The 24,339-nt window shown below is 37.8% G+C and overlaps 1 protein-coding gene across 3 annotated transcripts in view; it reads right to left on the bottom strand.

Moving 5' to 3' along the window:
• LOC121368084 (alpha-aminoadipic semialdehyde synthase, mitochondrial-like) overlaps positions 1 to 24,339 on the bottom strand; it is a 70,256-nt gene that overhangs the window by 44,680 nt on the left and 1,237 nt on the right. The window contains exon 1 of one of the 3 annotated variants that reach the window (XM_041492625.1): positions 7,617 to 7,683. The exons of the other annotated variants lie outside the window; for them this stretch is intronic. The gene's annotated coding sequence lies outside the window, so the exon portion shown is untranslated. Of the gene's footprint in view, positions 1 to 7,616; positions 7,684 to 24,339 lie in introns of those variants that run through there. 3 annotated transcript variants of the gene reach the window in all.

Raw genomic sequence — 24,339 nt, forward strand, 5'->3', positions numbered from 1 at the left:
AATATGCTATTTAAATATGTTAATGCTTTCTGTGGTATTTATAAAAGAGAGAGAGAGAGAGAGAGAGAGAGAGAGAGAGAGAGAGAGAGAGAGAGAGAGAGAGAGAGAGGGTGCAACAGCAGTAGATAAGTATAAAGAAGTTGTGGGGATATGAGAGAGTATTAGAGAATGACATTTTAATTAGTACTCTATTTCCAAGTGAACTTTCAAAGCATTATTTTTAATTAAAACATTCTTTCAAAGAGTGTTTTATAGGGTGTCCATTGCTTATGAAATGCTTCATAGTTGCAATTTTTGTAATAAATATATTTTTCTATTTCAAAATTATTTTGTAGAATATTTTTCGCGGCATTGACATGTAAATTTATTTTTTGTATTTTCATACTGTAAATATAATATTTTATGTTGATAGTCAGCCAATTTACAAAATCACTATTTTCGTTGTTGATCATGCCTAACATAACTATGTCTCTGCTTAGAGTGATATTAATTCCAGTTTCATTTCTTATCCATTCTTCTATTGCTTCCCACAGAGAATGTACTAAACTACATTCAAATAGAAGGTGTTGTATGGTTTCAGGTGATTTGTTGCAAAAAAGACCGGCCTCGGTGGCGTCGTGGCAGGCCATCGGTCTACAGGCTGGTAGGTACTGGGTTCGGATCCCAGTCGAGGCATGGGATTTTTAATCCAGATACCGACTCCAAACCCTGAGTGAGTGCTGCGCAAGGCTCAATGGGTAGGTGTAAACCACTTGCACCGACCAGTGATCCATAACTGGTTCAACAAAGGCCATGGTTTGTGCTATCCTGCCTGTGGGAAGCGCAAATAAAAGATCCCTTGCTGCTAATCGGAAGAGTAGCCCATGTAGTGGCAACAGCAGGTTTCTTCTCAAAATCTGTGTGGTTCTTAACCATATGTCTGACGCCATATAACCGTAAATAAAATGTGTTGAGTGCGTCGTTAAATAAAACACTTCTTTCTTTGTTGCAAAAACTACAGGCATTGGAATCAATATAATTAATCATATTTAGAAATTTGTTAGTTGTAAGAATTCGGTGTATGATTTTATACTGAAACCAAGATAATGTTGTGCTTTTGACAGATCTAAAGGGTAGAATGTAATATTTTTTTCAATCATATATATCATAGATATATCCTTCTTTAGAATATTTTATTTGTGATTTTGGAATGGTGGTTTGAGTGTTCAGTAAATCATATATATGTTTGCAACCTTTCTGATCTTTGAACAAAACCTTTAAGTTATATGGAAGAACAGGATTTTGTAATGCTATAAACACGTCATCATTTAAATTATCTAGGTTGTAAATGAATGATTTTATAGCACTGACCAATGAAGCATATTCCAGAAAATTGGTAATTATGTCGTATTTCTCTATGAACTGTTCATATGTTAGAAAGTCTCCTTGTTCTTTCAACAAATCGTTAATAAAGATAATACCTTTTGAGATATATCGTTTTAGTATAAATGGCTTTTTATCTATACATATTTTACTGTTGAACCAAATATTGATCTGGAGAATATCATCTACGTTTACTGGAATTTGTTTTTCTTGTATCCTTAACCAACTAACCAATGTGTCTCTCCAAAATGTATTTTTTATTGAACTTTTTTTACAGTATAGAAAATGGTCACCATATATAATTAAATCACGTGTTGATATATTTGTAGAAGCTTCGAACAAAATGGTCCATTTTGGGTTATTTAAAAATATCTGTCGGATCCACGAACTTTTCAAAGCGGTCATAAAATTATTTATGTTTATCATTTTGATGCCACCATTTTTATAGTCTTGCATTATTAAGTTTCTTTTAAGTTGTTCATGGCCGCTATTCCAAATAAATTGGAAAAATAATGTATTTATATGTTTTAGCAAACGTTCGCTTGGATTTGGTAATGTTTTTAGTAGGTATGTTAGTTTAGGAACTATTAACGTTTTCAGGACTGTAATTCTTCCTAAAACAGTAAGTTTTCTGATAGACCATAGCTTCATTAATTTTTGTATTGCGATAATCTTGGGATTATAATTTAAATCAATAATTTCTTCTAGGTTAATGGAAAAGTTAATACCGAGAAGGTTAAACTGTGTACTGCCCCATTCTAGTTTCCATAGAGTGTGATGGTAAACTTCATTTGAAAATTTCTTGCTACCTATCCAAATAGCTTTTGATTTGGTGTAGTTAATTTTTAGGCCAGATATTTGTGCATAATAATCTAGGATAGATAGAACACCCTGCAGGGACTCAGGAGAGCCGCCTAAAATAAAACTTGTGTCGTCTGCATACTGCGATATTAAATATTTTTCACCATCTATAGTGATACCTTTTATATTATTGGAGTTTTTTACTATGATAGCGAGGATTTCAGCACATAAAATAAATATATAAGGAGACAAAGGATCGCCTTGTCTACAGCCCCTTTCTAGTTTAAATGGCTCTGAAAGAAATCCATTCTGAATTACTCTAGATACCGAGTTACTATATAGTGTTTTAATCCAGGCTTTCATTGATGTTTCGAAGTTAAAAATGTCTAAGGCTTTATTGATAAATGACCAAGATATTGAATCAAAAGCTTTTTCGAAATCGATTAATAATAGTAAACCAGGGATATCTTGTTCTTCGGTATAATGCATAATATCATAAATTAATCTAATGTTTTCAGCCAGTCTTGGTGCAAATGATCCTCTCATGGCAAATACAGATTTCAGCCAGTCTTGGTACAAATGGTCCTTTCATAGCTCTCAGAAACTGTTATTATTTTTCGGGCTGATTCAAAATCAAAGATGGTCACTTTGGCCTCTGATTGGATGAGACACTTGTTTATTTCTTCTCAAGTTTCACCAGGCAGACTTCATCCAAACATGGTAAAGATGATACTTTCATGGCCCTGACCAAGTGTTGTTATTTTTTGTGACAATTTCAAATCTAATATGGCTGCCCTTGCATCTGATCGGCTGAAAGATTTTAGACTTATTCTCATGTTCCATCATGTAGATTTCGACCAAAAGCTGGTACAAATGACAGCTATCTTGGATTTTGAATCATCCAAAAAAACAAAAACAATACTTAATGAGAGCCATGAGAGGATCATTTGTACCAAGTTTCGTTGAAACCTTCCTAGTGGAACTTGACAATTAATTGAAAATGGTTCAGCAAATCAGAGACCAGGACAGCCATATTGCCTTTTGAATCGGTCCAGAAAATAACAACACTTGGTCAAGGTCATGCATGAGACGATCAAATTTGGTTGAAACCTGCCTGGTGGAACTTGAGAAGAAGTAAACCATGTCTCAATCAGAAGCCAAGGCAGCCATCTTGGATTTTCAATCAGCTTCAAAAATAACAACACTTGGTCAGAGTAATGAAAGGATCATTCAGACCATATTTGATTGAAATCTGCCCGGTGGAACTTGAGAAGAAGTCGATACTGTCTCAGCAGATTGGAGGCTAGGACCTGGTCAGGATCATTTGGACCAAGCTTGGTTGAAACCTGCTTGGTGTAACTTGAGAAGAAGTCAAAAATGTGAAACGTTGACAGATGATGGACACCGCATTATCACATTAGCTCTTATGGCCCTTCAGGCCAGGTGAGCTAAAAATTTCTATTTGATCATGATTAATCTTTTTCTAGAATAGAAATACAAGTTAATGACACCTCAACACCCAAGGCTCAATGCAGAAGTTTTGTTCCACTTGCTGCGGGCTAGTAACTTACACATGTACATATATTCTTCGTCCACTTGCCAGTTTCACCACGGTAACAGATAATTTCATGCATGTGTTTAAAATAATAAAATAAATAATACATTTGTTTGAGGGAGGGGTTATTATTATTGTTTTAATTTGTTTAGTAGAATGAATTTTTGCATGGTTGTCATAAATGATAATTCTCTAATTTCAGAGATATGTTCGCTATGGTAACTTGACTTAATTAGGTTTAGGGTACTTTTTATTTTGATATTTTTAAACAGCATAAATATTCTGAATGAAGAATTGATTGGTCTGCAAATCACTTTTTATTGCGAGAAAAGGTTATCCTATAGCAACTCCAGGCATGTAGACCATAGATTTTTCACATAATGAATCGAATAGTGATTATTTTCAAACTAAAATTTTGTTTTAGGTATTTTACAACTGAGATGAAACTTAGCATAAAAATAGCACATATTATAGGGAACATTTTCAAATTAAAAGTAATTAAAAATATTGTGTACTAGCATATGCGGCCATTTTTCAAGATGGTAAAAATTAAATATTAAATGCTGGTTTGTTTTTAGCTATAAAAAAATACATAAAATTTATAAAAACATGTTATAGCAGATTTGCATGTGGTAAGGTTATTTCATGCAGAATAAAATGTGATAAAAGGACCAAAACAACAGCACTCCAAAACGTTATGTGACGTCATATAACAATACTGCCCCTCCTACATTTGGCATGCATTATCATTGGGAAGTTTCCATGCATTATGCTAAGTTTTTACATTAAAAACATTTTTAATGTTATTTTTAACCCTCTTTGTTTAATACAGGTTTTCTCTGATTAAAATAAATACTATGATAATGCTGTTAATTAATCAAGACAATTGGCATTTTGATTTTCCGTGGCATTTACAAATATTTTGCTGCCAAACTTTTAAAATTTTAATGTCACTTTCTTAATTAATTTATTTTGTAATACTGATAAATTAAACTCCTTCCTAAATTTTCAAAATTTCCACAAAACTGTCATGGAAAATGCTGCAAGATGAAGATATTGTCACACATTGTATTTTTAAAATCAATTTATATTCCAGTTGGGGACACCATTTTTATATTCGCCAATACTGAATATGATTTTGTTGATTTTAACCTTAATATCTGTTTTCTTAGGTTAAAAAAACTCCAGACCCAAACTCAAACATATTTCATACTTAGTTATTCAACTAAAATATCCGAAGTATTGTTGTTTTAGTATACATGAATATAAACACAACTACCATGACCACTGATCAGCAAATTTAAAGGATTGAATATTCAAGCCACTTAATGCATAAGAAGACAATAAAAAAAATATGGGGGAACTTGTTTCATGTTCTACATAACTGATGACAAAATTAATATGGGTATTGAAATTGCTTATTCTACTTGCCACTCAATTTGTCATACCCTCCTTTAATGTAAAGTAACTGACTATTCACTTTCTGGTTGTCCATTGCCACAAATTTTACTACCAGACATCACTGTACCATATACCATAGTTTGACACCCAATAGCTGATGTATTTTTTGTGCTTGGGTGTCGTTAAACATCTATTCCATTCCATTCATTGTACCAGCAGCCTGAATAGTTTATAGAATATAATGAAGATCGCTCCCACATAGCTTAGAATTGATCCTGATTTGGAATTGTTACCTCCAACATTGAGTGTAGTGATCACTTTTTATTATAATAGAATCCAAGCTACAGTCAAAGCATTTGATGTCCTATATTCCTCGAATTTCCTACTGATCCTGAGGTTGTGAAACTGGGTTATTACTTGCAATATCAAAGAAAATTGAGCAAGATAAATTTATGATTTGTGACCAAGCCATTTATGAAATCGCATTAATTTAGCACTTCAGAATAACTGTCCTGAACAGTTATATTATGGTATTTATTTTGCCTTCAATTTTTAATGTGCAATGGGATTCTTCATGTGAGTAAGCGACATAGAATATATTCCTGTTTATGCAGACGTTTGTCTTCCAGGAACTGCCAAAAGAATCATTCTGGAAGAACTATTACTCAATACTAAAGCTACAGAGTGCAGTGTGCATTGCAATACTTGACTTATTCTGACTTTTAACATAAGGTTATTGCCAGAAACTTCAGATCTGGATTTTTTTTGTTTTCAAACCTTGATAAAACTGTTAGTGATATTATTGATATTTTGGTGAGGAAGAGCAAAGTCAGAATAACAGATGTGTCCCAGGTAGATGATATTTCGTAATTTCTCCCAAGACTGTGTATGACCACTCGTTACATAGTTCAAATACATAATTATGTTTTAACAACCCTATAGCAGACTTCTTGGTCAAGATGCACAGATATGGTTACCAATCTGGAGGTGTTTATCTACTCTGAGAGAGCAGGTATCTGGCAACATCATGCGATTTAAACAGAAAACAAGTTGACATACTTAATTGCAGCTCCCTTCCTCACTATCTGTGAGGTCCTTAACCATATGTCCGACACCATATAACCGTAAATAAAATGTGTTGAGGGTGTCGATAAATAAACCATTTCCTTCCTAATTGCAGCTGGATAGTTACTGTGCGAAGGAACTTGAATGTGATGTCGTTTTGCAGGCTACCAACATTGATGTCTTCTGTAGGTACTACAGTGTCCAAATACCAGGCCTTAAACAAGTGTGGTAAATTTGTGCCTATTCACAGTAATGTTGCTAATAATACACCATCTACATGTATAGTCTCGTTGCCATGAAATCCTTTGTTAGGTCAGGTCAGGTCATAGGGTTTTATGTGCACATTCAGAACAAGCTGTTGTAGTGCACGCCTGTCATGGGCACAAGAGCCGGCCTTGGCAGGAAAGGTGGGGGGAGGGGAGAGGAGGGACCGCCTGCACTGGCAGGTGCAAGGGAGCACTAGTAGCCCGATCAAATCGGTAGCAGGCGGGTGGGGTGGTGGTGGTGCTATGGAATTTGAATGAAGCAGTTAAATGCCAAAGAGAAAAGGGTGTGCAATTTTGATTGAGGGAATTTGGCGCAATTTTGAACGGTCGGTCGAAAGGTAAATGGCTGAGCTAATATAGGTTTTGATATTAGTGAATCGAGAGTTGTTAAACAGTATTGCCTGATACACCTATCTTTTGTATATTGAAAATAGTAGGTGTTAAATTTATCAGGGCGGGACATAGCCCAGTGGTAAAGTGCTCGCTCGATGCACGGTCGGTCTGGGATCGATCCCTGTCGGTGGGCCCATTGGTCTATTTCTCATTCCAGCTAGTGCATCACGACTGGTATATTAAAGGCTATGGTGTGTACTACCCTGTCTGTGGGATGGTGCATATAAAAGATCTCTTGCTGCTAATCAAAAAGAGTAGCCCATGGAGTGGCGACAGCAGGTTTCCTCCCTCAATATTTGTGTGGTCCTTAACCATGTCAGACACCATATAACCATAAATAAAATGTGTTGAGTGCGTCCTTAAATAAAACATGTCTTTCTTTCTTTTTTGTGTTAAATTTATCATCATATATAAATTTACCAGTACAGCTCTTAACATACATGGATACATTTATAAATAGGTTCAGTGTTCAGCAATGCATAGAGGATCATGATAATGTGTAGATAGTTTCGATTTATTATTACCTGCCATAAAGCGATATCTATCGCAATTAGTTTGACCTAAAATGGGGTATACCCACACCTCAGCACCACTACAGTTTTGGTCATAATGGCTCCTCGAGTGATGCCTCAGATTTCCGACAACCAAACATACATGGTTAGTGATTCTTACACATCAGAAAGAGTGGGTACAACCAATACCTACCGCAAAAATGAGTGGGGTAAATACTCAAACTCCAATAGGTATTTTGCTTAGTACAATATTATACTCACTAGAACTTTGTGTAATTCCTGGCACTGTGCCTTTAAGGTGACCAAGTAACCGTGGCTAGGTAACCCCCCCCCCCCATCCACCCCCAACCCCAAGTTTGTTCACTCTTCAGTACCAGATTTACCTCTCAACACATTTGACTGACACAGTTGAAAACATTTGCTCTTACAATAAATCTGTGTAACCAGACGTACTTATCAAACTCATATTATGTAAAGGCAGGAAATGAAAATGCTTTCAGTCATGCTCATGTGGTTTGATGCATATGTGGAGCACAACCAGACAAGAATAAACGTAGGAGACAAGAGGTATCAGGAGGTTACCCCCCCCCCCCTCCCCACTACCACCACCACCACCACCACCACCACCTCAGTGCTGTAGCAAATTTTCGTTTCAGGCAAAACCGATGGAGATATTCAGGCAAAATGAGCTGGCACAAAAACTATTCCCAAAGTGCATGTATACAATTTCCATCATTCTTATCATAATATTAGTTGTAATCCATGTAAAAATGCAAAGTGATTTGTTTTAAGCCCTCTATATCTGTTTGGTGGTAATGCAAATATGAATAAATGTTTTTATCCAAATTTAAGCATTCGGATAAAAAAAAAAATTACCCCCACTCCACCCCCATCCCCGCACCTTACAAATATGGTAACCTATAGAATGGCTGCTTGAACAACTGTATAAGTGTTGAGTCAACAATGATAAAAGTATTATCAGAAATAAAAAGCACAAACATGTTTGAGTTACATAATGAATAAGTGTATATAATAACAATAACAGCTTATGAAATATGTGCTCTATATAAATTTAACAATGGATTTCACAGAGCAGACCAACATTTCATGACTTCTGAGATGAAAAACTTGAAATAAAAATTTGTTTAAAAAGTATAGCAGAAGGGGTTACTTTGACCAAAACAATTCAGCTGTGGCTCCCTGACTATAAAAGCTCTCTGTATACACGCCTGAGCTGTGATCTAGAACACCAAGGCTGTCTGACTTTACCCTATAGTTTGCTACAAATCCTGTACATAATATTTTTTCTTTTTTTTAGTAAACCATTACCATACTGCACATGATCAGCAATGCATAGAGGATCATGATAATGTGTAGATAGTTTCGATTTATTATTACCTGCCATAAAGCGATATCTATCGCAATTAGTTTGACCTAAAATGGGGTATACCCACACCTCAGCACCACTACGGTTTTGGTCATAATGGCTCCTCGAGTGATGCCTCAGATTTCCGACAACCAAACATACATGGTTAGTGATTCTTACACATCAGAAAGAGTGGGTACAACCAATACCTACCGCAAAAATGAGTGGGGTAAATACTCAAACTCCAATAGGTATTTTGCTTAGTACAATATTATACTCACTAGAACTTTGTGTAATTCCTGGCACTGTGCCTTTAAGGTGACCAAGTAACCGTGGCTAGGTAACCCCCCCCCCCATCCACCCCCAACCCCAAGTTTGTTCACTCTTCAGTACCAGATTTACCTCTCAACACATTTGACTGACACGGTTGAAAACATTTGCTCTTACAATAAATCTGTGTAACCAGACGTACTTATCAAACTCATATTATGTAAAGGCAGGAAATGAAAATGCTTTCAGTCATGCTCATGTGGTTTGATGCATATGTGGAGCACAACCAGACAAGAATAAACGTAGGAGACAAGAGGTATCAGGAGGTTACCCCCCACCACCACCACCACCACCACCACCACCTCAGTGCTGTAGCAAATTTTCGTTTCAGGCAAAACCGATGGAGATATTCAGGCAAAATGAGCTGGCACAAAAACTATTCCCAAAGTACATGTATACAATTTCCATCATTCTTATCATAATATTAGTTGTAATCCGTGTAAAAATGCAAAGTGATTTGTTTTAAGCCCTCTATATCTGTTTGGTGGTAATGCAAATATGAATAAATGTTTTTATCCAAATTTAAGCATTCGGATAAAAAATAATTACCCCACTCCACCCCCATCCCCGCACCTTACAAATATGGTAACCTATAGAATGGCTGCTTGAACAACTGTATAAGTGTTGAGTCAACAATGATAAAAGTATTATCAGAAATAAAAAGCACAAACATGTTTGAGTTACATAATGAATAAGTGTATATAATAACAATAACAGCTGATGAAATATGTGCTCTATATAAATTTAACAATGGATTTCACAGAGCAGACCAACATTTCATGACTTCTGAGATGAAAAACTTGAAATATTTTTTTTTTTTAAAGTATAGCAGAAGGGGTTACTTTGACCAAAACAATTCAGCCGTGGCTCCCTGACTATAAAAGCTCTCTGTATACACGCCTGAGCTGTGATCTAGAACACCAAGGCTGTCTGACTCATACTTTACCCTATAGTTTGCTACAAATCCTGTACATAATATTTTTTCTTTTTTTTGGTAAACCATTACCATACTGCACATGATCAAGTAAAAAAATAACAATTTCAGATGATCCAAGTCAAGAGTTTAGCAATCCAAGTCAGAGTTTGGCAATCCAAGTCAGAGTTTGGCAATCCAAGTCGGAGTTTGGCGATCCAAGTCGGAGTTTGGCAATCCAAGTCGGAGTTTGGCGATCCAAGTCGGAGTTTGGCGATCCAAGTCAGAGTTTGGCTATCCAAGTCAGAGTTTGGCAATCCAAGTCAGAGTCTGGTGATCCAAGTCAGAGTTTGGCGATACAAGTCAGAGTTTGGCAATCCAAGTCAGAGTTTGTTGAAGTAATTTACATGTTTTGCTTTGAGATTCTGTTATACAAATTACAATGAATTACTTACTAATTAATGATTTCATAGGCATGTTCAACTTGATTATGCCTGCTAGGACCAATATTTTGTACTCACCAATTGGCTATTACTTTTTTTAACAACCAGTCACAAGTTAACAAAAGTTACTCGTATTTTTACAGTGTTTCATTTGCTGGATGGCTGTTTGGTTTTTGTAACGCTGCATGGGGGCACAGAGGAAAAAAGAAAAGAATGGAATATTTGTTTAACAACACATCAACAAATTGTATTAGCTATGGCTATTTGGTGTCTCACAATTAGTTAATATAGAGGTAGAAGACATCCACTGTTGGCACACAGGCTACTCCTACCAAAGAGCAGCAAGGCATGTTTTCTAAAGTTTGTTTCATTTAACGACACCACTAGAGCACATTGATTTACTAATCATCAGCTATTGGATGTCAAACATTTGGTAATTTTGACATAGTCTTAGACCGGAAACCCGCTATATTTTTTCATTACTAGCAAGGGGTCTTGTATATGCACCATATCACAAACAGGATAGCACATACCACAGCCTTCGTGGGCCCACCAACAGGGATTGATCCCACACCAACCCATCTTCATAAATCAAGGCTAATATTCGTTCCTCGTATTCAGCCTTGATACATGTAGTCAAGATTACTGATATCCACTACTAGCACCCTCTATTGGAAGAAAATTTGTAACACCGATTATGTCCCTTACACGACATCGCTGACCAATCACAGCATTGGTAACATGTGACAATCTTGAAAGCAATATAAAAAATTAACCGCCGAAACCTTTTTTTTAACATATCGTGACAAACACGACACGTTTCCACGGACGCTGACGCTGCCATCTTTGTTTACAATAACAAGGGAATCTATCAGGAGCATTGCGATTTGCTGCAATCAGATCTCATCGCATCCAATGAAATTTAAGCATTTTGTGGCACGATTTCTTGACGACATGTATCAAGGCTGAATACGAGGAATGAATATTAGCCTTGATTTATGAAGATGACACCAACCGTGCATCAAGCGAGCGCTTTACCACTTGGCTATATGTCCTGTCCCTAGGATGTTCTTTGTGCACTCTCTCGTACAGACAGGACAGTAGATACCACAGGACTGGACAGCTGAAAACTTGACCAATAGAAACATTAGTCAAAATGCTGTGTTCGCTATTTAAGACGAGTGATCACTCCTCTCACCACTCAACTGGAAAGTTTCAGAAAGCTGCATATTGATCGCCTAGTTTGTAACCAAAAAAATTGTAATAAATTTTATTTTAAAACTTCTTGGGATTGCTCACTTGGCATCATTGAAGAAGAGTGATCTTCAGCTCGCCTTGATTTTATGCTCATGGTGAAATGTGTTTATAATCTTATGTGAATGCTGCATGACAGGAAATGAAAGGAAATGTTTTATTTAACAACGCACGCACTCAGCACATTTTATTTATGGTTATATGGCGTCAGACATATGGTTAAGGACCACAAAGATATTGAGAGAGGACACCCGCTGTCGCCACTTCATAGGCTACTCTTTTTGATTAGCAGCAAGGGATCTTTTATATGCACCATCCCATAGACAGGATAGCACATACCACGGCCGTTGATGTACCAGTTGTGGTGCACTCGCTGGAGCGAGAAATAGCTCAATGGGCCCACCGACAGGGATCGATCCCAGACCAACCGCGCATCAAGCAAATGCTTTACCACTGGGCTACGTCCGGCCCAAATGCTGCATGAATGCAACCATTAATTCGCTCTTTATTTATTTTCATGTTAATACCCCATCAAGGTTCAAACACAGTGTCCTGGGTATAAACCTCAACTACGGTATTGATCTTGGTTGGCTGTCTATAGGGCAGAGATTGATGGCTAGTTTTTAATGACACACAAGGCAGTGTAATAGCTTTAAGCTTATCACACTGATTCACACACAAGAGTTATGAGACCGTTCAGATATTACGTAACACTATTTTGGTAAAAATTAGACACTTTCCATCCCCACATGTTAAGATCCGTAATGTTAGACCAAACAATCCTGTGATGCTTGGAGACGACCCATCATCCCCCATTCACACACACACAAAAAATTGTTTTGTTTAATGATCGACACCACTAGAGTACATTGATTTATTAAACTTCATTTGGTAATGCTGGGCCCAATTTCACAAAACATTGTAAGCCTAGTTTTGCACGTAAACGTAAATCTACGATTAAAGCACAAGTCTTGTTACTATTATAGTTAAAAAAATATAGTTAGAAGAACACATATTTCATTTTCTTTTGTCTTTGAAATACTCCAGCTTCCGTAATGATGTAATTTTCTCTGTGAAATTGATGCCAAACAGGTGTAAACGCACAACCGGTATAACAGTTAGTACTGACATAAACTTACGATGTTTAGTAAAATGGGCCCCTGACATACAGTCCTAGTGAGGAAACCCGCCACATTTTTCCATTAGTAGCAAGGGATATTTTATATGCATCATCCCACAAACAAGCTAGCACATACCACAGCCTTTGGTATACTGGTCGTGGTGCACTGGCTAGAGTGAGAAACAGCCCAATGGGCCCACCGATGGGGATCAATCCCAGACTGACCACACATCAGCAAGCACTTTACCACTGATCTACATCTCGCCCTCCATTTACAAACAAGTCAGGCGGGGGATACAATATAATTTAACATATTGTTTTATGATCTGGGAAAGTGCAACTAAGCATTTCAACTTTATTTACAGTTGTTATTGTGCATACGTCTAGCTATAACTAGCTACATTATACAGTGTCACGATGGCACAGCATTTATGAATTCACACACACACACACACACACACACACACACACACACGCACTCACACACACGCACATGCACACACACATAAAAATTAAGTACTGGTAATAAACAAACACTGTTCAGTACACCCACCCATCCACCCCCACTCACCCACCCTCTGTAACATCATATATTAAGATTAAAGTTGGCGCATGTGGAACAAACTAGAATTGGTTCTATTTTGGGTGGCATATGCCATATACATATGCATATGGTCCAGTCATTGCTGATGCTCTGCTGCTTGCATTTGAATGATAACTGTGGTACACATGTAAGCCACAGCACCAATGACGCCATGACGCATGTTGCATGGTCGCACACTGTGGTTTTTTGCTCACAACCATTTCAACAATAAGCATACTATCTCCAATTTTTGTAGGAGGGGTAGGGGGCAAGCTGATTTATTGTCCAAATTAAACAAATGCCTGAATCTGGATAATAACATTTATTCATTATTCATTTATTTATTAGCATTACTACCAAATAACTATATAGGGTTGCAAACAAATCATTATGCATTTCTATACATGGATTATTTGATGGAAATACATAGTGAAAAGGTTTCAGACCAGCTTTCTTTGACCAAACGTCTCCATTGTTTCTTCCTGAATTTGAAGATTTGCTCCAGGACTGGGGGGGGGGGGTGTGTACAGTTGAACCCCATAACCCGTCCCCACCATTTTGTACACTTATGATTTCACCCACACACTATACTAGGAGCTAAATTAATGCTTAGCTAGCCTGCTTATATGATTCTCATTCTGATGTCACTGTGACACAATGTTTTAACTTGTGTTTCCACTGTCAGTTGGCCGATTCAGTTCAGCAGATAGCTCATGTCAGCCACATATAATAGTGACATTTTTGTCTCACGAAGATGAACCGTTCAAAATTATGTGTCAAATCACCTCATGAAATTACACAACCCATTTCTTTTTGGACTTACGGAACATTTGCAAAATGCAATAGCACCAAAAACAAAACCCTGCCTGCTACCAATCCTGATCGGGGTGCCTGTGCTAGCTCTCTTGCACTTGCCAGCACAGGCATTCCCTACTTCCACCACCCCCAACCCCCACCTCCCCCAACCCCCACCACCCCCAACCCCCACCTCCACCACCCCCAACCTCCCCCAACCCAACTGTTCTGGATAAAGGAACAGGTGTAAGTGAACACCTGTGCCCGTAACAGGTGTGTGTGCTACAACAGTTTGTTCTGCATGTGTATGTTAAACCTTTAGACCAGACCAGACCAGCCTCAAGAAACTAAAAATATCAAACACATACCGATAGACATTTTGTCACAATTTTGCAAGGCTAAAAACTCCTCAAAATTGCCTGTATAAAAGATTTATCAACTGAGCAAAAAGTCTCAAGTAACTTTCTCCTTGGCTTATGACAGCGAGACATAGCTCAGTGGTACAGCGATTGCCTGATGCGTGATCGATCTAGGATCGATACCCGTCGGTGGACCCATTGGGCTATTTCTCGTTCCAGCCAGTGCACCACGACTGGTATATCAAAGGCTGTGATATGTGCTACCCTGTCTGTGGGATGGTGCATATAAAAGATCCCTTGCTGCTAATCGGAAAGAGTAGCCCATGAAGTGGCGACAGCAGGTTTTCTCTCTCAATATCTGTGTGGTCCTTAACCATATGTCTGACGCCATATAATCGTAAATAAAATGTGTTGAGTGCATCGTTAAATAAAACATGTCTTTCTTTATTTCTCATTCCAGCCAATACTCCACAACTGGCGTAACAAAGGCTGTGGTATGTACTATCCTGTTTGTGGGATGGTGCATATAAAAGATCCCTTGCTGCTAATCAAAAAGAGTAGCCCATGAAGTGGTGACAGCAGGTTTTCTCTCTCAATATCAGTGTGGTCCTTAACCATATATCCGATGCTTTATAACCGTAAATAAAATATGCTAAGTACATCTTTAAATAAACCATTTCCTTCCTTCCTTCCTTGGCTTATAGTTCCCTTGTGTGTTATGTTTTACGGTCAATTCATACTTTGATTGCCGACCTCATGCGCAACTGAATTTTTATTTTTATTAGGTAAACTAAAAAACATTGAACGAACATACACTAAAGTTTAATATGAATCGTGTTAAAATCATACTGAATTGACTGAAAAATGAGGATTGAGTTTGAATAGAAGCAGGACTGGGCAAGTCAACTACTCGCTGACAAGAGTCGGCGGTGAAGTATAAATCTAGCTTTAGAATTTCTTTAACAGACCAAATCAATTCCTATTGCCAATAAATAATGACAGCATATTCTCATGACACGTGTATGTTGTTAACTAAAGACTGAACACGAGAATACTTCCTGGTCAATCAATATAACAGAAATAATATTTACCATCTGCTAGATATAACAAGTATGAATGAATGAATGAATGAATGAATGAATGAATGAATGAATGAATGAATGAATGAATGTTTAACAACACCCCAGCACAAAGGAAAATTGGCTACTGGGAAAGAAAGAAAAAAAGAATGTTTTATTTAACGACGCACTCAACACATTTTATTTATGGCGTCAGACATATGGTTAAGGACTACACAGATATTGAGTGAGGAAACCCACTGTCGCCACTTCATGGGCTACTCTTTTCGATTAGCAGCAAAGGATATTTTATATGCACCATTCCACAGACAGGGTAGTACATACCACAGCCTTTGATGTACCACTGACAGGGATCGATCCCACACTGACCGCGCATCGAGCGAGCACTTTACCACTGCGGCTACTGGGTGTCAGACAACTTAGGTACATATGAAAGAAGGAAAGTCAATACAAACACCTTGTCAAAATAGTGTAAAGAGCTCATGTTAATAATGAATGAATGTTTAAAAAGTGTTTGTGTTATTCTATTTTAAATTTTATTCTTGAATAAATGTTTAACAATATCCAGCACAAAGGTAACGTCAAGGAAATAGAGGATACTCTCCGAGTGTCTTGTGATATCATAATTTATCAGCACGAGTTGATAAAAGTATGAAATCCAAGGCTTGCCGAGGATTTTTATACTTTTATCAATGAGTGCTGATAAATTATGATATCACAAGACAAGAAAGGGGGTATTCTTTTTATCATCCATTAATATTATTTTTATTTGCGACAGTTGTAAACAGTGTCAGTAATGTGTCACTATATTTGGCAGAGGTAGACTCGTTAACTAGCAGAATGAATGAATGGATGTTTAATGACACCACAGCACACCAAAAAAAATACAGATTGGCTATTGGGTATCAAACAAAAACCTGTTTCACCCCAGTTAGTGGAATCTAAAGCCGAAACAACTGACCTCGGTGGTATCATGGTTAAGCCATCGGGCATAAGGCTGGAAGGTACAGGGTTAGCATCCCGGTAGCAGCTCTCACCCAGAGTGAGTTTTAATAACAATTCAATGGGTAGGTATAAAATGACTACATTCTCTTCTCTCTTACTATAACCACTAACAACTAACCCCAAACAGCCCAGATAGCTGAGGTGTGTGCATACCTTACAGCATACCTGAACCGTAATTGGATATAAGCACTAAAATAAGCTGAAATGAAATGGAAAATAGGTTGGAAACATCTTAAATGGCAACAAACTCAGGGCAACCTCTTTATAATTATTTACTTCATCTTGATTAGGTTCAAGTTATTTGGCAGAGCCTCAAGAAATTCGCCATTCTATTCTCCACAGGATAAAGCCGATATCACAAGGCAATAAACCAGTTATTGTCTCTGTACAATGCCATGATTATAATATACCATCTGATAAGCCTGGGTAGGTACTATAGCGTATATCTAATTACGTACCTTAATACCTATGAGGTGTGGAAAATGGGAATGAACTAGGAGCAAGTTACTTGGGTATTTTATGTCTACCGTACTTTTTGTTTTGTTTTTTTGTTTTTGTTATCCCAGTACCCCCTTTGCTTTCTCTCCTTTGAATTCCATCTTATTTCTTCCTGATCTGGAAACTCCTCCTATCTTTCAACTTCTTTCGCTGTCCACCTCCACATTCCAGTCCTTGTCTCTCCAACCGCGACAGGTATTTGTCTCTTGTGGCTATCTGTGCCACACACCTGTTCCCTATCAGCTTTTAGCTGCACGGGCTTAGTCTGACCACTTTGGGGAGTGTTTAGTAGTTACTTCTGGCATTGTTAAGAGGTACTTGTAACCACCTACTATGCACCCCTACTACCGGCGGTCGTTAGTTAGTGCCGTGGGTCAGACCAGTTTTATTAGCAGCAGAGGACGAGGATGCCAGGTGGGTGCAGGGATATACACAGAGAATGCACCCGTGGAGGAAGTTGAGACAGGTAGGCGATGGCGTGGACAGTTCAGAAGACAGAGTCGGAATAAAATTGACAGAAAGGGTCGAAACAGATTGAAATCGTGGGAAAGATTGGAAATGATAGGTTGTTTACTAGTACGGTACGGTAGTTTACCGTACTAGTATTTGGGTTAAACGCTGTTAAATGGGGGGAAAAGGAAAGGAATGTTTAATGACACCCCAGCACCTTTCAACCTTTGATTGTTAAGTGTCTAATATATGGACTATAGTAAGACTAACTGTGACAATCAGTCTCGTCGAGCTATACTGTGCCAGGGATTGTAGGACTGATAACTGTCGGTGGATTCTGGTCTTTACCTGCCCAAACCTAGGCTCCACAAATTGTACTTATAAAGGCTATATAATTAAAGTTTGCTTCATTTAATGACTATTGCATGTCAAACATTTGGTAATTTTGACATAGTCTTAGAGAGGAAACCTGCTACATTTTTCCATTAGTAGCAAGGGATCTTTTACATGCACCATCCCACAGACAGGATAGCACATTCCACGTCCTTTGATATACCACTTGATATATATACCAGTTTCATTTTTAACCTCAGGCTAACACCTGCAGCTAAAAATTACATTTGCGGGATTAAATAGACAATAACACTGGCAAATGTAAAAACTCCATATGGTTATCTCATAAGTATCCTTTCCCAGACGGGACAGTTTATATCACAGTCTGTGATAAAATAGTCATGGAACACTGAGGATGAATCCAGTTAAACTCCTGTGACCTCAATTAATTTACATGTAATTTGCAAAGTTATCAAATTCTGAAAGCATGTCATCTGAAAAATATCACATACTTTGATACGCTGGATATGCTGGCTAATACATGATATATACGATATATATATATACAATGACAGCCCCTAAGACCGGACCACTTTAAACCGGAATTCTCTCAAAATGGTCTCGTGATTTTCGCATCTTTTAGCACTAAAGTTTACCTCTCTAAACTAGACACCTCTCACATCTGAACGCAGGACGAATTATTCAGGCCCAAAATGTTAATTTAGTGTAACTTGATCAGACCGTTATTAATCATTATGGTAATACTAATTGCTCCGAATATCAGGTTACCTGACAGAAGGTTATCACCATTACATCGGACTCGTAAACAGCTGTAAACTACAATGCATTTAATTCACTAACTTGTTAATAATTTTTTGTTTTAAATTACCAAATGCACCATTTTATCCACATTTCACTGTCGTTGAGTTTTTTCTTTTCTTTTTTAAATGCGTCATCACTTTCCCTATTTTAAATAACAAATAAAATATAACATGTTTTTGTGTCGATACAAAACCCTGAAACCGGACATTTTATTCGGTCCCATGGGTGTCCAGATTAGAGGGGTTTCACTGTGTGGGTGTGTGTGTATATATATATATATATATATATATATATATATATATATATATATATATATATATATATACATATCCCGCAATCACTGTATTCATTAGCAAGATATGATGACCAGATAAATCTCTATATTTTCGGTCAGTGACCGAAAATATAGGTCACGTGACATAAGCCCGACTCGACTCTAGTATTTCAGACTAGATTTTTAATAAACATACTCTTTAAATCATTTGTTTTAGTACAGTAAATACAAATAACTTTTAGTTTTGTAGTAACAATACAAAACTTGTATATTTATTTATGAATTAGAGTTGACAAATGCTTTTTGAATGTGACAGAATGTAGCCAGCATCTTACAAAGAATGACGTCATGTAACTTGTATGACGTCCTATGACAAAAGCCTTGCTAGGTTGTAAATACACGATTTGCATATACAAAAATTAAATAAATAATGATTTTGTGACTATTCCTGTAGGATTGCAGGATAAAAGAAATAACTGTTTACTGTCTTAAGATATCAGCTTTATCCTGCTCAGGTCGAATGGCGAATGCAGCTCGACAGAGCTTCGCTGCATTCGTCATTCTAACCTTTGTAGGATAAAGCCAGTATCTTAAGACAGTAACCAGTTATTCCCTATATAGTTTAATATTTCTGGAGGATTATAACCTGACCCACTAGAAACTGCATTTATCAGATTTCCTGCACATCAATCTGCAGCTATAAGTACATTTAATGATCATTAAAGGGACAGAACCTAGTTTTTAAACACTAAGGCATATTTTTCACCTAGACCTTAGTTTCAACCCGTAAAAATGGACACTAAGTTTGGTTAATTTACAAACCTGAAACAAATTTGGATACAGCAAAGTGAAACAAGGGTCTGTGTCATTGAAATATCCTTTAAAATAGACTAAAATGCAACTCCATAATCTTAGATGCACATGCGTTTTTAAAAATATGAAAAATGCATTTTGTGGTATTAGAAACACCAGGATGACCAGAAACACTTTGGTTGTACGAAAATGAATAATCTAAACAATAAAATGTAAGTAATGTTTGATTTCAGTGATCAAAAATGGCTCTAATAATGGAATATATGCCTCAGTGTTTAAAAACTAGAGTCTGTTCCTTTAATGATCTCACATGTGGTTGTGGAGTATGGATGTTATAGGTGACAAAGCATTCAACATGTGTGCAGCGAGATGTAGCTTAGTCAGTTGAGCGCTCGCTTGGGGTGCTTGCATCGCAGGATCGAAACACCTCAGTGGATCCATTCAGCTGATTGGATGTTTCTTGTTCCAACCAGTGCACCACACATGGTCAAAGGCTGTACGTGGCATGTGCTTGCCTGTCTATGGACAAAGTGCATATAAAAGATCCCTTGCTGCATTAGGAAAAATGTAGCTGGTTTCCTCTGATGACTAAAAGTCAGAATTACCAAATGTTTGACATCCAATAGCCGATGATTAGTTAATCAATGTGCTTCAGTGATGTTGTTAAACAAAACAAACAAACTCTGTAAGCCTAGTTTTGCACTTAAACATAAATTTATGACCAAACCACAATTCTTATTACTATTCAAGTACTATGAATAGTTAGACGTACACATAATTTATTTCCCATCTTCCATTATAATGATATAATTTTCTGTGTGAAATAGATGTTAAAAACGTGTAAAAGTATGTCCGGTATAACTGCTAGTCGCAGACGTAAACTTACGATATGCTTTGTGAAATTGGCTCCAGGGCTTTAGAATACATCACAAAGTCGAGGCGATAAAAAAGTTTGTTAAAGTTTGTTCTGTTTAACGACACCACTAGAGCACATTGATTTAAAAGGATCTTTTATATGCACTTTCCCACCGACAGGAAAACACATACCACGTCCCTTTTACCAGTTGTAGTGTATGCTGGTTGGAATGAGAGAAAAAACAATCAGTTGAATGAATCCATCGAGGTGGTTTGATCCTGCAACACAAGCACTTCAGGTGAGCGCTCAACCCACTGAGCTAAATCCCACCACTTGCTCAATGTGTGCTAAGAGTCCAAACTTATCAGGGCTTTAGATTTCATCAAAAGAAAGAAAGAAAGAGATGTTTTATTTGGAGAGGAAACCCGCTGTCACCACTACATGGGCTACTCTTCCGATTAGCAGCAAGGGATCTTTTATTTGCACTTCCCACAGGCAGGATAGCACAAACCATGGTCTTTGTTGAACCAGTTATGGATCACTGGTCGGTGCAAGTGGTTTACACCTACCCATTGAGCCTTGCGGAGCACTCACTCAGGGTTTGGAGTCGGTATCTGGATTAAAAATCCCATGCCTCGACTGGGATCCGAACCCAGTACCTACCAGCCTGTAGACCGATGGCCTGCCACAACGCCACCGAGGCCGGTTAGATTTCATCAAAGTCGAGCTGATAAACGTTGTGCCCAAAATAATCACGCCCAAATTACCTACAAACATGCTGACCTCAAAATATTTCACCTCAAAGGAAGGAGGGGGGGGGGGGGGGCACACGCACATATATATACATACAAAAATACCTGTAAAAATATATAAAAACCTGCTACTACAAAGAGGGGGGGGGGGCACATCCCCCTTGTGCCCCGCACCACCCCCGCTTCCTATGCCAGTGAATTATTATATACTAAAAGGCAAAAGTTATTGTGACACACAAAAGACAAAGATAATTGATGATGAGTTTTTACTGCCATGTATAAAATGTTATAACATGGAAAGAGAAATGTCAGAAAGTATGGAAACGAGCAGTAGTCCATGAAAAGGGTGCACCTGCCATATGCAAATGAGCCCATTCACTAGAGAGGGTGGTCCACAGCTAAGTTTACAGAGTCATTCTTAGCGAGTGTGTCCACCTTGAGCATTAATACAGACCTGGCACCATTGTCTCATTGAGGCCACTAAATGCTGGAGAAAGTTCCTGGGAATGCCATTCCAGATCTGAGGAAGGATCAGGGTTAGAGGTTGTCATGAGTGGTCGGCCACTACGGGGACAGTCCCTGACCTGGTTGTTTTGTTGATATCGTTGCCATAAGTGCCATATGGTGTTTCTGTGGACGTTGAATTGACGTGCAATGTCACGTTGCGAGGACCCAGATTTAAGCATCCCTATGATTAGCCATCTGTAATTTTCACGGAGGCGTAGCATGACGGAATTGCATCAAACAGTTCACTAATGATGTTTTTCTGACTTCTGGACTTCTGAAGGCTGCACAGAGTGGCAATGATTTGCGACTGAATGTCTGGCCTTGTATGGTGAACACTGGACAGGATTTCTCCCGAATATTCCATGTTTCTTGCACAAAGCATACAATCGCTGCAACAACTAGCTGCTTGGTTGCATTTCTTCTAGCTGTTTCATGCACATTTTCTCTGGTTTACATCCATAAATCCATTCACAAATTTATTATTCCAAACAATCCATGTCACAATAACTTTTGCCTTTTAGTATATTAAAATAACTTGAAATGCATTTCTGAATACTGACAACTGTTAATGACAGTATACTGAACTAGACCGACCTTCCTGCACTCAGGACAAAAGTCCCGGTTGTGTCCAAATTAGTGAAGTCTAAAGCCCTGCTTATTTTTGTCAAAATGTGCCAGTTTTACTCAAGATTTTTTCTATGGAACACAAATCACATGTCTGGAGCTTATGAGGTGTGAGATTTATCGCTCACATGATATTTTCAAATGTGAAATCCTGAATTATGGGGGTTTTTAAATGCACTTTTCCTTTGGAATAGTGGTAAAATAATTAAATACCGACCTTGGTAGTATCGTGGTTAATTTTAAGCCATCGAACATAACGCTGGTTGGTACAGGGTTCGCAGCCCGGTACCAGCTCTCACCCAGAGCAAGTTTTAACGACTAAATGGGTAGGTGTAAAACCACTACACCCTTTCGTCTCTCACTAACCACTAACCCCCAACACACTGTCCTGGACAGACAGCCCAGATAATTGAGGTGTCTGCTCAGGACAGCGTGCTTAAACATTAATTGAATAAAAGCACAAAAATATGTTGAAATGAAATAAATAATTAAATTACAACCTCTGCTATCTGTTGGCCACATGCTGTTGGAACACAAAAAAAGGCAAGAACAATGAAATTTGCCAACCATGTACTTGTGTAATTATAACAATCATAACATGACTGACTTTATTTTTGCATTTACCTTCATGGTCAGTTTAGTACATACACGCTAAACTTTATAAAAAAGTAAGTCCGTTGAAACCAGATTGGGCATGAAAATTTATATACACATTTTTTACTTGGTTAACAGTAAATAAAAATGAGACAATTGTTTTAAAAACATTATATAATATAAATTAACTCATCCATAAAGATAGTAATACATCCCCCATGAGACCAAGTAAAATGTCCGGGGGTGGGGGGGGGGGGGGGGGGTAAAACATTTTTTTTAATTAGTGAAATAATACACCAGTCACATCCTCAAATTCGGGCAAACACGATAAAGATATTGGGGGAAAATGTGCTAACTTGTGGCCTTTATGCCATGTATTCTACTTACAACATCAGTTGAAATCTATGTAAAAATGCAGAGTGAGTGTAGACAATGTAGACAAAAAGTTCCACTAGGTTCATATTCAACCCCACCCCCAGTCCAGATCAAGCTATGCCCCTGGGTAATACCCATCCCCCTAAAGAATTATTATGTAATTGTTTAATGGCCCTTGGTCTATCATTATTATTTGTCTACAACTTGTCTAGAATATAAAAAAGGAAAACTTCTGGCTCCCCACATAAAAAAATTCACCCCATTGATTTTGTTTAATGCACAGGCCCGTAGGAAGCAGGGGGCAGGGGGGAAAGGGCCCCCCCCCCCCCCTCCACTTGGTTTTTTTTATCACATTCATGTTTGCCATTGTAACCAAAATCTGATAAAGAGTTTGTACACGATCCGTCAATACTCCCCCCCCCCCCATTCCCAAAGTCGTTCCTATGTTCCTGATACATGTTTAAAATTATGACTGATTAAGAAGGTGACATACCCTCAGAGGTAGATCCATATTAATTTGTGTTTGCCAAAGTAAAAAAAAAAAAACAAGCTTTGAAAGAAAGAAATGTTTTATTTAACAGCACACTCAACACATTGTATTTACGGTTATATGGCGTCAGACATATAGTTAAGGACCACACAAATATTGAGAGAGGAAACCCGCTGTCGCTTTTTCATGGGCTACTCTTTTCGATTAGCAGCAAGGGATCTTTTATATGCACCATCCCACAGACAAGATAATACATACTACAACCTTTGATATACCAGTCATGGTGCACTGGCTAGAATGCGAAATAGCTCAATGGGCCCACCGACGGGGATCAATCCCAGACCGACCG

The sequence above is a fragment of the Gigantopelta aegis genome, chromosome 3, assembly GCF_016097555.1.
Source record: "Gigantopelta aegis isolate Gae_Host chromosome 3, Gae_host_genome, whole genome shotgun sequence".
Taxonomy (NCBI): domain Eukaryota; kingdom Metazoa; phylum Mollusca; class Gastropoda; order Neomphalida; family Peltospiridae; genus Gigantopelta; species Gigantopelta aegis.